Source organism: Trachypithecus francoisi, unplaced genomic scaffold (genome assembly GCF_009764315.1).
Source record: "Trachypithecus francoisi isolate TF-2019V2 unplaced genomic scaffold, Tfra_2.0 Lachesis_group3, whole genome shotgun sequence".
NCBI lineage: Eukaryota > Metazoa > Chordata > Mammalia > Primates > Cercopithecidae > Trachypithecus > Trachypithecus francoisi.
In genome coordinates this window covers 92,103,070-92,115,852 of record NW_022681468.1, presented here as the reverse complement: position 1 = coordinate 92,115,852, position 12,783 = coordinate 92,103,070, and the positions used below count along the sequence as shown (strand labels likewise).

Genomic DNA, 12,783 nt, shown 5'->3' with positions numbered 1-12,783 from the left:
AGTTAAACACACTGGGCATGGTAGCTCATGTCTGTGACACCAGCACTTTGGAAGGCCGAGGTGGGTGGATCACGAGGTCAGGAGTTCAAGACCAGCCTGACCAACATGGTGAAACCCGTCTCTACTAAAAATACAAAAATTAGCGGGCATGGTGGTGTGTGCCTGTAATCCCAGCTATTACGGAAGCTGAGGCAGGAGAATCTCTTGAACCAAGGAGGCTGAGGTTGCAGTGAGCTGAGATAGCGCCAGTGTACTCCAGCCTGGGGACAGAAGGAGACTCTGTCTCAAAAAAAAAAAAAAAAAAAAAAAAAAGTTAAACACATGATTAGCAATTCCACTCCTGGGAGAATGAAGGCACATGTCCATATGGCTAAATATATTTGAATGGTGTGGCAGATTTTATACTTACCAAATCTGAAAACAGACCAGATATCTATCAACCAGTGAATGAAAAATTAATGGTACATGCATACCAGCAATAGGATACTATTAGGCAGTAAAGAGGAAGCAATGGCCGATCCATGCAACACTGATCACTCTCAAAAGCACTGTGGCAAGTGAAAATGGGACCAAAAAGGCGAAGGGGAGCTGCAAAAATTCAACATTCATATCTCTTTCAGGAGCTTCTGCTTCGGGGATCATAATCCGCTGGCAGCCTCTGTGTGGCCCCTTTGGATCAGTTCTCACGTTCATGCTTGTTACCTGAGAAAAAACTTAAATTTGCTTTGGAATACAACTACTACAGATTTGACATTCTGCATTTAGAAATGGAAAAAAAGATCTGTAAGGAAAGTAACTATTTCTCTCTACTGAGAATAATGTGAACTTTTAGCCTCTCACTGAAGTTAATCACACTTGATCTCTTGAGAAAAAAATGTTTTTAACATGAAACAATGTTCCACTGAGATTTATCAAACTCTATTTTAATTGTAATTGATTTATACCAAAAGATAAAATGAGTTAATCAGGGCATGCTATTAGAAATACTAGCAAGGGAAGAAAGCAGGGAGGTCGTAGGACTGGAGAGGTGGGGACCCTGGGGAGGTGGTGGTTCGGAGACTAGGCGACGGGGCGAGACGAGGCCGGTAGGTGGTGGGAGGCGGCCAGGCCGGAGCCAGCGGGAGGGCCAGGACTGGAGGTCCTCACCCTGCGGTGCCCACCCCGGCCCAGGCCGCCTGCGGCTGAGGAGGAGGAGGAGGAGTAGGAGGAGGAAGAGGATCTCCAGATACACTCGGAAGGCAGTGTCACAGAGCTTGGAGCTGAAAGGAATAACAAAACTTGCTCTTAACCATCATCCCTCTCCCAAGAAGCTGGAGGAAATTTCTCCCTCCAGTGACAGTCATGAGAAAGACACAAGTTCCCAAAGCGAGTCTGACATCACAAGAGAATCACCTTTTACATCAGCCGACGCTGGGAATTCACTGTCTGCTTTTCCAAGTTATACAGGCGCAGGGATATCTACTGAAGGCAGGTCGGGACTTCTCCTGGGGATATGGTGAACTCGATCAAAATGCCACTGAAAAAGCCTAGGCAATATTGACAGCCGTCAATGAACTCTTGTATGAGCAGAAGTTGAGTGTGGATACCAAGAGTCTACAAGAAGAGTGCCAACAGTGGATAGCTAGCTTTCCTCACCTCAGGATTCTAGGTAGGCAGATAATCACTCCCAGTGAAGGTTATAGAATGTATCCTAGATCCCCTTCTGCTGTTTCAGCTTCATATGAAACAACCTTGTCTCAAGAAAGAGATTCTACTATATTTGGTATAAGGGGAAAGAAGTTACGTTTTTCATCTTCGTATGCTCATAAAGCATCTTCTATTGCCAAATCCTCCAGCTTTTGTTCTATGGAAAGAGACGAGGTAGACTCTATAATCATCTCGGAAGGAGTAATTGAGGAATACCTAGCATTTGATCACACAGATATGGAAGAGGGATTTCATGGGAAGAAATCAGGAGCAGCTACAGAGAAACAGAAATGAGGGTGTCCTACCATTGCTCCATTTTACTGCATGAAAGAAGATGTCCTTGTTTATGTGTTTGACAACGTATGGAGCAAGGTTGTGAGCTGTATGGAGCAGTTGACACGAAGTCACTGGGAAGGATTTGCCTCTGATGATGAGAGTAATGTTGCAGTTACCAGACCCGATTCAGAAAGTTCTTGTGTGCTGAGTGAACCACATCCTTTGGTGTTACCGTGAGTGCCACAGTCTAAGGTACTGTCCATTACCTCAAATCCGATGAGTCTCTGTGAAGCAAGCAGACATCAGCCAAATGTGAATGGTCTCTTGGTTCATGGGATGCCTCTACAGGCAAGAAATAGCTCCCTAATGGACAAGCTCCTAGATCTTGATGACAAGCTACTTCTGAGGCCTGGTTCCAGTACCATCCTTTCAATTCGAAATTGGCCAAATCGAGCTGTGGAATTTAGTACATCATCTCTGTCAGACCAAGAGAGGCAATCCATCGCCACGAACCTTTCATCCGATCAGCACAAGGCATTCACGTGCTGGAATCCCAAGACGTGTGGAAGAAATCCTTAGAGGAGTCCCAGTCCCAGCGGCATCGGAATGAAGTGGCACAGCTGAAGTGGAACATGTGAGTACTGTGGGGACACAAAGACAGATGACGCCCCATGGTGACTCCAGTCAAGCTCCAAGTGTGGTGGTGGATGAACCTAACTATCAGCAGCCACTTTGGGAGGCCAAGGAGGGTGGATCACGAGGTCAGGAGATCGAGACCATCCTGGCTAACACAGCAAAACCCCGTCTCTACTAAAAATACAAGAAATTAGCCAGGCATGGTGGCGGGCACCTGTAGTCCCAGCTATTTGGAAGGCTGAGGAAGGAGAATGGCATGAACCGGGGAGGCGGAGCTTGCAGTGAGCCGAGATTGCACTCCAGCCTGGGTGACAGAGAGAGGCTCCATCTCAAAAAATAAAAATAAAAAATAAAAGAAAAGCTCCTTTTGCCCGACTTTTTCTCAGGCCCAACACAGTTCAATCATTTTTGGTTGAGTGACCTACTTCCTAGAATGGTCTTGATAGTTGGGGAGAGAAAAGGTAGGGGGAATACTAGTTTGGCAGACTTAAAACTTGATCTAGAGGCTTAACTCAGAATAAAATTTGAGTTTCCAACAACAACATCAAAAATACTAGCAAGGGAATACAGTTGATATGACTAGCAATGAGCAGGTATGAAAGATTATTTTAAAATTTGGAACAAAATAAATTTTAAATTGTGTATTTTTGTTTTAAAAATTACTTAGAAAATAAAATTACCTAGGCCTAAATGGATTAAAATTGTATTCTTTTACATAATACTTTTCATACCCAGAGCATATCATTTTCTCTTAAAATATACACCAAGTACCACCTGTACTTTGGTCAATGACAACCATTATTCATTTGACACAGGGAATTCTGCCTCGGTTTGAGCCATGTCTCTGTACACAGGAGAAAATGCTTATTTACAATTGCTACTCAACTGCTACAGCAGCAGGAAGGGTGCCTCGGTGTGTTGTTATCCTTATTTCTCTGGGTTTTCACTCTTCCTTAATTGTTTCCCAGGTACCCATTTTTATTTCTAGGGAACCAGGCATTGCCAGGAAGGGTAAAGCCTAGGACCCATGGTTTTAGGACTGAAGGACTTCATGGAGGCAGAATCATTCCAGTATAGCAATCCCGACAACACCATTTCTTGATTTTCCCTCACAGGCATAACAAACACCCTGAGATAAGTGAAAAATAATTAGAAATAGCAGCAAAGAGATGATGGTGAAGAGGAACTATTTAAGAAATAATGAACAAGATTTAATAGAGACACTGATATCAGATTGAACATATATCCATATCTAGATATACTGAGTGAAATCTAATGGCTTCAAAGACAGAACTATAAAATTATTCAAAAAGGACAAGCAGAATGTCTACAAAGGAATAAGGAACAGGTTGATAACAGACACTGCAACAGCTATCCTGGAGGCAAGGGCATAAGAAATCAATATTGTAAGACTGAAACTTACATTTTATTAAATTTTTATTTTGTGTGTGTGTTTAATTTATTCAACAAATCCTATAATCCTATTTGCCAGTGATGAAGTGAGTTTCGCCAGTCACATCAGCAGAGAAGAACATGAAACAGTGGCAAGAGCACAGAATTTAGTGTCAAAATAGTTGCGTTCAAATCTTTGCTAGACCACTTCATAGCCATGTCACTTTGAGAAGGTCACTTACCAAATAGTTATAGACATGAGGGATTGTTGGACATAATTCTTGCCCTAAAGAATCTCTTACAAACTACTTAGGAGAAAAGATATACATGCATATAGTGGAAAACAACACAACACGGGATTGCTAAGTAATAAAATATATAAAAGTGTCCCTACTCTATAGATAAAACAACAGAGGGGTTCTATGTGTGGTTAACAAAGATAATCATTGTTGATTGAATCTATTTCTCTTGGACACTCAAATTTTATAATTCATTTTTAATATTTCATATTTAAACATTACAAATGAATATGGAAGAAATATAAAAAATATTTTAAAAAGGCAAAATATCTCGATCTCATTATTTTGAAGACTGTATAACTAAGACTGGGTAAGATGAATATAAGAAAAGGAAATTACAGGCCCAATAAAGCAATATTTGGATCTACCATGAACAAATTGGAATTTATCCTAGAAACTTGAGGATAGGACGTTTGAACAAAAGACAGTCTTACAATGCAATTCATCATTAATGGCCTCATGAAAGAACCATGATTACTTTTAAAAAGCAGGAAAAAGTATATGCTAATAAGGTCTTTTTAACACAAACCTATAGAAAATATTACTTTTAAGAAACTTCAGAAATATTTTCTTAAAAGTCTGAAAAAAGATGAAGATTCTCTGCTGTTTTTCATTTTGTATTAGAGGCACTAGATATAAAAATAAAAACAGAAATAAAAATAAGCTGTATAAGGGATATTATTTTTGTAACATTTACCGATAATTCCAAGAATCATTGATAAACTACGGGAACTAATAAGAGAGAGAATCGGCCGGGTGCGGTGGCTCATGCCTGTAATCCCAGCACTTTGGGAGGCTGAGGTGGGCAGATCACAAGGTCAAGAGATCGAGACCAACCTGGCCAACATAGTGAAACTCCATCTCTACTAAAAATACAAAAATTAGCTGGGCATGGTGGCGTGCACCTGTAGTCCCAGCTTCTTGGGAGGCTGAGGCAAGAGAATCGCTTGAACCCGGGAGGTGGAGGTTGCAGTGAGCCAAGATCATACCACTGCATTCCAGCCTGGTGACAGAGGGAGACTCTGTCTCAAAAAAAAGTGTCTAGCTAGATAGTTTGATTACAGATCTACAGACCATAGTCAACATTTGTCCATTATCCCAGAAATAAAAGATGAGAAAAAGTAATAGTAAATAAAATACGATTTAAAACAGAAAAAGGTCACAAATGACCTAGGAATTAATTATACAAGTAATGAACAAGACTTTTATAGAGAAATTTAAAACTGCTTTAGAGGACACAGCATCATATAAATGGAACTACAGTATCATGCTCAGGAAGACACGGCAATGTTGTAAAGGTGCTCCTATGTCCGAGTTAACCTGTAAATTCAATGCAGATGGAAAAAGAATTTTCAGGAAACCTTGAAAATTTACTTAAGATTCACATGAAGTAAAAGAAACTATGAAAACATTTTCAAATTTTTGAAAAAGAAGAACAAGGCTGTAGGGCTGTTATGTGGGGTGGAATCAGCTGCACTGTCTAGCACAGCCTAGTACAAAGCCGTGAAAGTGGCTTTCTTTCACAAAAGAAAGTGCAGAAAGGATGCTGCATTCAGAACTGAATCCTGGAACAGTTTTGAGTCCAGAAGCAAACCCATGTGCATAGGACTTTGGTATATAGTTAAAAAATAAACAGTAAAAATAATGAAGAAATGGAGCGCTTTATAAATACTTCTGGGAAAAATTAACTCATTATAGATAGCTATACCATATACAACAACTGTAAGTGGATTGGGCCTTAAAGTGAAATTTAAGATTATACAATTGATAGAAAGGAATGTAGGAAAATATTTTATTACCCTATCTTTTAAACAAAACTCAGAGAGTAAAGCACTAAGGGAAAATTAATGGATGTGACTAAATCACAATTAAAGGTTTTATTCAATGAAGGCCATCACAGGTAAAGGTAGCAGACAAATAAATGACCAAGAATAGTATTTTTTATGTCTACATCTGTCAAGTGATAAACATCTATTCTATATGTAAGTATACTGTAACTCATAAAGTAATAATGGGCTGAGGATCGGAATGGACAATTTGCAGAAAGGTAAAGCCAAACATCTAATGAGTGTGTGAAGGACCTACTTCACTAGTAACTAGAGAAATGGAATCGAAGCAACTGAGAGATACCATTTGTTAAAATTGTGAAAGTTGGGTATTCTGGAGAGTTGATGGAGTGAAGCTAAACAATGTTGCTTGTGGGGATATAAATTGATGCAGCCATTTTAGATAACAATTGGCACTATTTATTGAAACCAAATGTAGATATGTGTTATAATTCACTTGTCTCATCCTTGGTTTTATACTCCTAAGAAACTCTCATATATAACATAAGAAAATACATATGGGGATGTCATCCAGCGTTCATTTCTTTTTAAGAGAAAGAGTTAGAAATAACCTAGGTGTTTGTCAATAGGATGGCAAGTATGCTTTACGGCATAAGATCAATAACCTATGTGTTCATCAATAAGATGGTAAATATCTTACCCATAAGATGGGGTATGTTTATGATGCAATACTATACTGCAGACACAATGAAACTGACATGTAACAACATGGGGGAATCTTAAAAACACAATTGCATGAATGAGGAAATGCAACTAAATAGATATCAAAATACCATTTATGTAACTTCACAAGCACAAAAGTACTTTTTCTTCACGAACACAATGTAAGAAATGAGGTGTGGAGGGAGATACAATAAGTCCATGAGAGGGTGCTCACAGGGGAAATGTGAATGGGATACAGAGTGCTTGGAAGCCTGTTACTGATTCTTCAGACACCAGGGTTATGATCTTTGTTAATATTCCTGCTTCCCCTCTGGACTCAACCCTTTTCCATATGACAACTCAGTGTCTTTGACTCATTCTATTAGCAAAATAAGGGTGCAGGAAAATAAGTTTTAAAACTGTTATTTTAGATTCATGTGTCCATGTGCAGGTTTTCAAAATTTTAGGTTCAGGGGTTCATGTCCCAATTTGTTCAGGGGTACATGTCCAGATTTGTTCAGGGGTACACGTGCAGGTAAACTTGTGTCATGGAGGTTTGCTCTACAGATTATTTTGTCACTCAGATACTATGCCAACATTTTTTTTTTTTTTAAATCCTCTCCCTCCTCCCAACTTTCACTCTCAGGTAGATCCCCAATGTCTGTTGTTTCTCTCTTTGTGTCCATGTGTTCTCATCATTTAGCTCCACTTGCGAGAACATGTAGTATTTTTTTATTATTATTTCTACACTAGTTTCCTAAGAATAATGGCCTCCAGCTGCATCTATGTTCCTTCAAAGGATCTCGTTCTTTTTAATGATTGCATAGTATTCCATGATGTATATGTATCCATGTATCACATTTTCTTTATCCAGTCTACCACTGATGGGCATTTAGGTTGATCCCAAGTCTTTGCTATTGTGGATAGTGTTACAATGAACATACACTGGCCATGTGTCTTTAATGTAGAACAATTTATATTCCTTTGGGTATATACTCAGTAATGGGATTGCTGGGTCGAATGTTAGTTCTGTTTTTAGCTCTTTGAGGAGTTGCCACCCTGCGAAAAAGCAGTTTTATTTATCTCAAGAAAACATAGTCAATGAATACTCTTAATAGATGACATGATTTTGTACTTGTCAATTTTGGTTTTCTTTAGAAGGAGCATGCATCCCCATGTGGATAATTGCCATCTGTGCCATAGCTTTAGCATTTTGTATCCTTGAACCTCCTTCTTAACCTAAAGATATACAACCTGAAAAGGCCTAACAAATGAAAATCCTTTAATTCTTGACATAGACGAAGCTCAGCCTAATTGTTTGTGAGGACCAAAGGTTAAAAATAATCATAATTCAAACTTAAGAGTCTTGAGTGGGAGATGCCTCCACAATTACTTACTAAAATTTTTCCTGTCTTTAAGGATACATTTTTGAAAAAGAAAAATAGGAAAACTGCAAATATTGATATTGCACTAAAGGGAAGAAAATTATAGCTACTGCCTGGTAAAAGGAAGCTTGTTGTTTATACAGGACTTCAAAAACTTTAGATCTATTGTCTATATATAAAGAAGAGTTGGCTGGGTGTGGTGGCTCATGCTTGTAATCCCAGCACTTTGGGAGGCTGAGGTGGGCGGATCACGAGGTCAGGAAATCAAGAACATCCTGGCTAACATGGTGAAACCCCATCTCTACTAAAAAATATGAAAAATTAGCCAGGCATGGTGGTGGGAGCCTGTAGTCCCAGCTACTCAGAAGGCTGAGGCAGGAGAATGGCGTGAACCTGGGAGGCAGAGCTTGCCACTGCACTCCAGCCCGGGTGAGAGAGCGAGACTCTGTCTCAAAAAAAAAAAAAAAAAAGAAGTGTTATGCATATCAAGTCAGTGATTTCCAATATGAAAAGTAAATGTTTATAGTTTTCATCATAAGAAGAAATTTCATTATTAGCTTCCATATTCCTGTACTTAAGGAATAACAAGAGATTTCCAGCAAACCATTTCTTGTGTGTTAAGAATGATTGACTCCCTTATGTTTTGCGGATTTTATTAAAATTTTCTATTTTGCTGCTAATTATGTTTTCACCTTGTTTGGGACTAACGTATGTAAACCTGACTCTTGTATTTAGAAATGCATAAAGCATGGAAATGGGGATGGCAATGTAGTGTTTCTGATTAACAAAGGCACAACCTGACCTGACAACTTAACACTCATCCAGTTCTATGGTAAATACAACCATATTACATAGTGTGCCTCAATCTGCAGGAATCTTAGGTCATGACCATTCTAGAGGTCTTTGGATCACCTGCTGTGCTCCCATGGTGTTTTGTTTCCACCTGAACATCCCAAGTGAAGTCATCATTGGTGTTTGTGTTTATGGTTCTCCTGAGTTTCATGATAACAATTTGAAAATGTCAAAATCTGAGTTTTATGAGATTAGATTATGCATGATCCTCTATTTTTCTTATTCATCTTGAGTAAGATTTGCTGCAAAAAAAATGAAATTTACCATCTTTGCCAAATTGTTACAAGTTTTCTGAGCCCACAAAATTTGCATCATCAGTTTATCCTGCTATGGACTTGGCTAGTAACATTATTTCAACTTCTGCTTTTCTGAAAACAAAAACAAAAACAAAAAACAAAAAACAAACAAAAAACACACTAGAATGAAAGAGAAGAGGGGAAATTAATAGTTGATCATCCCCAATATTTTCAAATGTGTTCATATTACTTTAATTTTAGCCAAAAATGCAGCACTCTCCCTATTTGACAGATGATAAAATGCAAGTCCCTAAAGTCAAACATTTTCAACATCAGCCATGAAAAGATTAAGAGTTGAGATTTGATCTAGTTCTGAGTTTCCAAACCCTGGTGATACCATTGCCCCATTCTGAAAAGAAGAGACAAAGGAAAACAGATTTTTATGTTCTTAATTTTTTATTTTAAAGAATAAAACACACACTCTCAGGCTCCAGTTTATACGATTCACCCTTCTCTCTCCTGCTGATGAAATAATCCACTGCTTCAGAGAGAGCAGTGTAATAGGTCCAGGTACTAGAGTGTCATTATGCTGCCACACTCTCAGGAAGGGCACTTCTGTCCTAATGGGACGTTAGGACAAGTCACTGAGTGTATCCCTGAACTGCAGAGAACTCCAGAAGTCTCACTTGTTGCAAATACTTTTCATAATAGCATTGAGCAATTTGTAATGATATAACATGCCTGACATGGTTGCAGATTTGTTGACAGATGATCAGAAAGAGCATTATATTGTTCATTTGGCTCTTGATTCATAAGTTCTTCTACACTTGGAAAAATAGGTTGAAATCTCATATAGCTTCCTGCATTTTTGACATTATATCAGACCCACATATTTGTGCAGGCCAGGTGTGCTAGGAAGTGGCAGGCAACTACATTGGTCTTGGAAATGACCAACAATTATAGATGAATTAATCTAATACACAGTCAAGGTGATGTGTATCAGACACTTGACTGGTTATTTAAACACATTTTTCTCTTTAAAATACAAAACATACATATTTCCCGCATGAAATAGAAAATGTTTTCTGTGGTATAATTTTTAAATTCTTATAAAGCATTTACAACACTGTTTGACACATACTTAAAACAACAATAACAGCTACTATTTATTGAGTGCTTAATATGTTCCAGGTACTTCATGTATAGGTGGGCATCACCATATCCATTTTACTGATGACACAATTTTTTTGTGGTTAAGTAAGTGGCAGAGCTGGGAGTTTTCATTTATTCAACAAATATTTTTGAATGCCTTGCACTAGGCATATGACTATCTGAACAGCATGATGTGTTATATTCTTCTGTGAAGTATTGTATGTATGAATTATATGCATTTTATGATGTGTCAAAATATTTTATCCTGATATATGCATTGGGAGCAAGAAAATGTTGGTTCAGATTCAAGTACTTTATTCAAGGAAACGGGGAGGCTCATTTTATTCCCAAATCACTGGATTTTAGTTTACAGAACTCCTCTCCCTCCATTCTCTCCCTATACTCCTTACCAGAAGTGACCTCTCTCTGGGACACCCGCCAACTTCCTGTCATTACTTTAGGATTGGCTCCTGGCCTCCCTTCTTCATTATTCCAAATCCAAGCCATTTGCCAACATTTTGGTCTTAGAGCCTCAACTTCTTCAGCACAGTAACTTGCAACAGCACTCCATTTCATATGGGTCTGGTTATATACAATTTTGCTAAGCTTCCAAGAGTTTTACCAACTTCCAAATCTTCAGTCCAGAGCTTTGTCTTCTGGTGACATCTTTATGTGTTACTTTTCCTATTGTCTTCTGTCAGCTGAGCCTACTCTTATCACCACTGTCAAGTGGCTAGCATTAAATGAATAAACAATTTCCTATTTGCCAGAAACTACTCTAAGCTCTTTAAAACGATCTCATTGCATCTTCACAACAACTTAATCTTGTCCAGCTCAGAGCTGGAGAGAGTTGGGATTTGAATCAAGATTTCCATAACTCCAAATATAAATTTCTTATTCATGTTTTAGTGTCGCTTAATTCTTAGGTCTACTTCTTACTTTATTTGCCTCCCTGCCCACCATCAGATGCTTCAGTTGTGTTCTTGCTGACACCCCAGAGTTGCTTCCTTCTTTGACTTTCCAGTGACTACCATGTCACTCCTTGGTTCTGAATAAATGTGACTTCTGCTTCTGCTTTCTCCACTTGCAACTGGTAACCAGTACTGCAGAACACTGATTTTCAGATTATATTTAACACCCAGGTTTTAAAATTAATATACTGGGTTGGAAGATGCATTCACAAAATGCCAATAGAATGTAGGCTACATTACATATAGTAAGGCTAAAAGCTCTTTGGGGAAATATTTGTTATATATAACAGTTTTTGTTACTCATCTGGGAAACATATTATAAATGAATGAGTGGTGATATACAGTGTATTTACAGGTTAAAATGCTTTTAAAAGCAACTGCTTTAAGAAAGCGTTGTGACTGAGACCATGGGTTTCACTGCAACTTTATAACATCCCACTTCCACTTGATCTCTTTTATTTACAGCCCGTTGGCTAGCTCAATACCTATTCTTGCTGGTCTCAGCATTCTGTTTTCTTCAAGCCATATTTGACCCTCTTACACCAGCAGGAGGTCTTTCTCCTATCTTATTAAGAAGCTTCCAGCTGGGCGCGATAGTTCATGCCTATAATCCTAGCACTTTGGGAGGCCAAGGCAGGTGGATTGCCTGAGGTCAAGAGTTTGAGACCAGCCTGGTCAACATGGCAAAATCCGGTCTCTACTAAAAATACAAAAATTAGCCAGGCGTGGTGGTGAACGCCTGTAATCCTAGCTACTCCGGAGGCTGAGGCGGGAGAATTGCTTGAACCCAGGAGGCGGAGGTTGCAGTGAGACCAGACTGCACCACTTCACTCCAGCCGGGGCATAAGAGCAAAACTCCATTATCAGGGGGGAAAAAAAAAGGGAATTTCCACTACTTTTCTCCTTTCATGATTTATTGGTATCCTCTTTCTCCTTGGGTAATTGTATGCCACAGTTCAGAGACTAACGGTTTCTTATTTACATAATAAAATGGTCACCTTGGTCCTCCATGCTCTGCCACCCATCTATCATGCCTCCTCCCCAAACTCAATCTCCCTCAGCTTCCATCCGTTGGCCTTGACTCTGCCCAGTGCAACCTTTACTTGAAACGCTCTGCCTAGTAACTGTGCCATTCCGACCTGTGTTGAATGCTATGCTTGAAAGACAAATTATCTATTTCCTTAAGCCAAAAACCATTTCTTTCCTTTTCCTGTTCCTGTGATGTCTTTTGGTTTGTTTTATTTCTCAGATACCACTCTCTGGATTGTCACACAGCTAAATCATGTGCATGCCACCACTTCACCACTAGATTATAAACCATTAGCTACATTCCAAGTCTTATTCCTCTTTGCATCCCCTTTAGTGACTTTAGGAAAATGCAATGCCCAATCTGGGGTCTTTTGGGGCTC

The 12,783-nt window shown here is 39.0% G+C and overlaps 1 pseudogene; it reads left to right on the top strand.

Annotated features, from left to right (window-relative positions):
* Window positions 1–841: 841 nt before the first annotated feature.
* Window positions 842–3,018, top strand: LOC117071456 (annotated as a pseudogene).
* The last annotated feature ends 9,765 nt before the right edge of the window (window positions 3,019–12,783 follow it).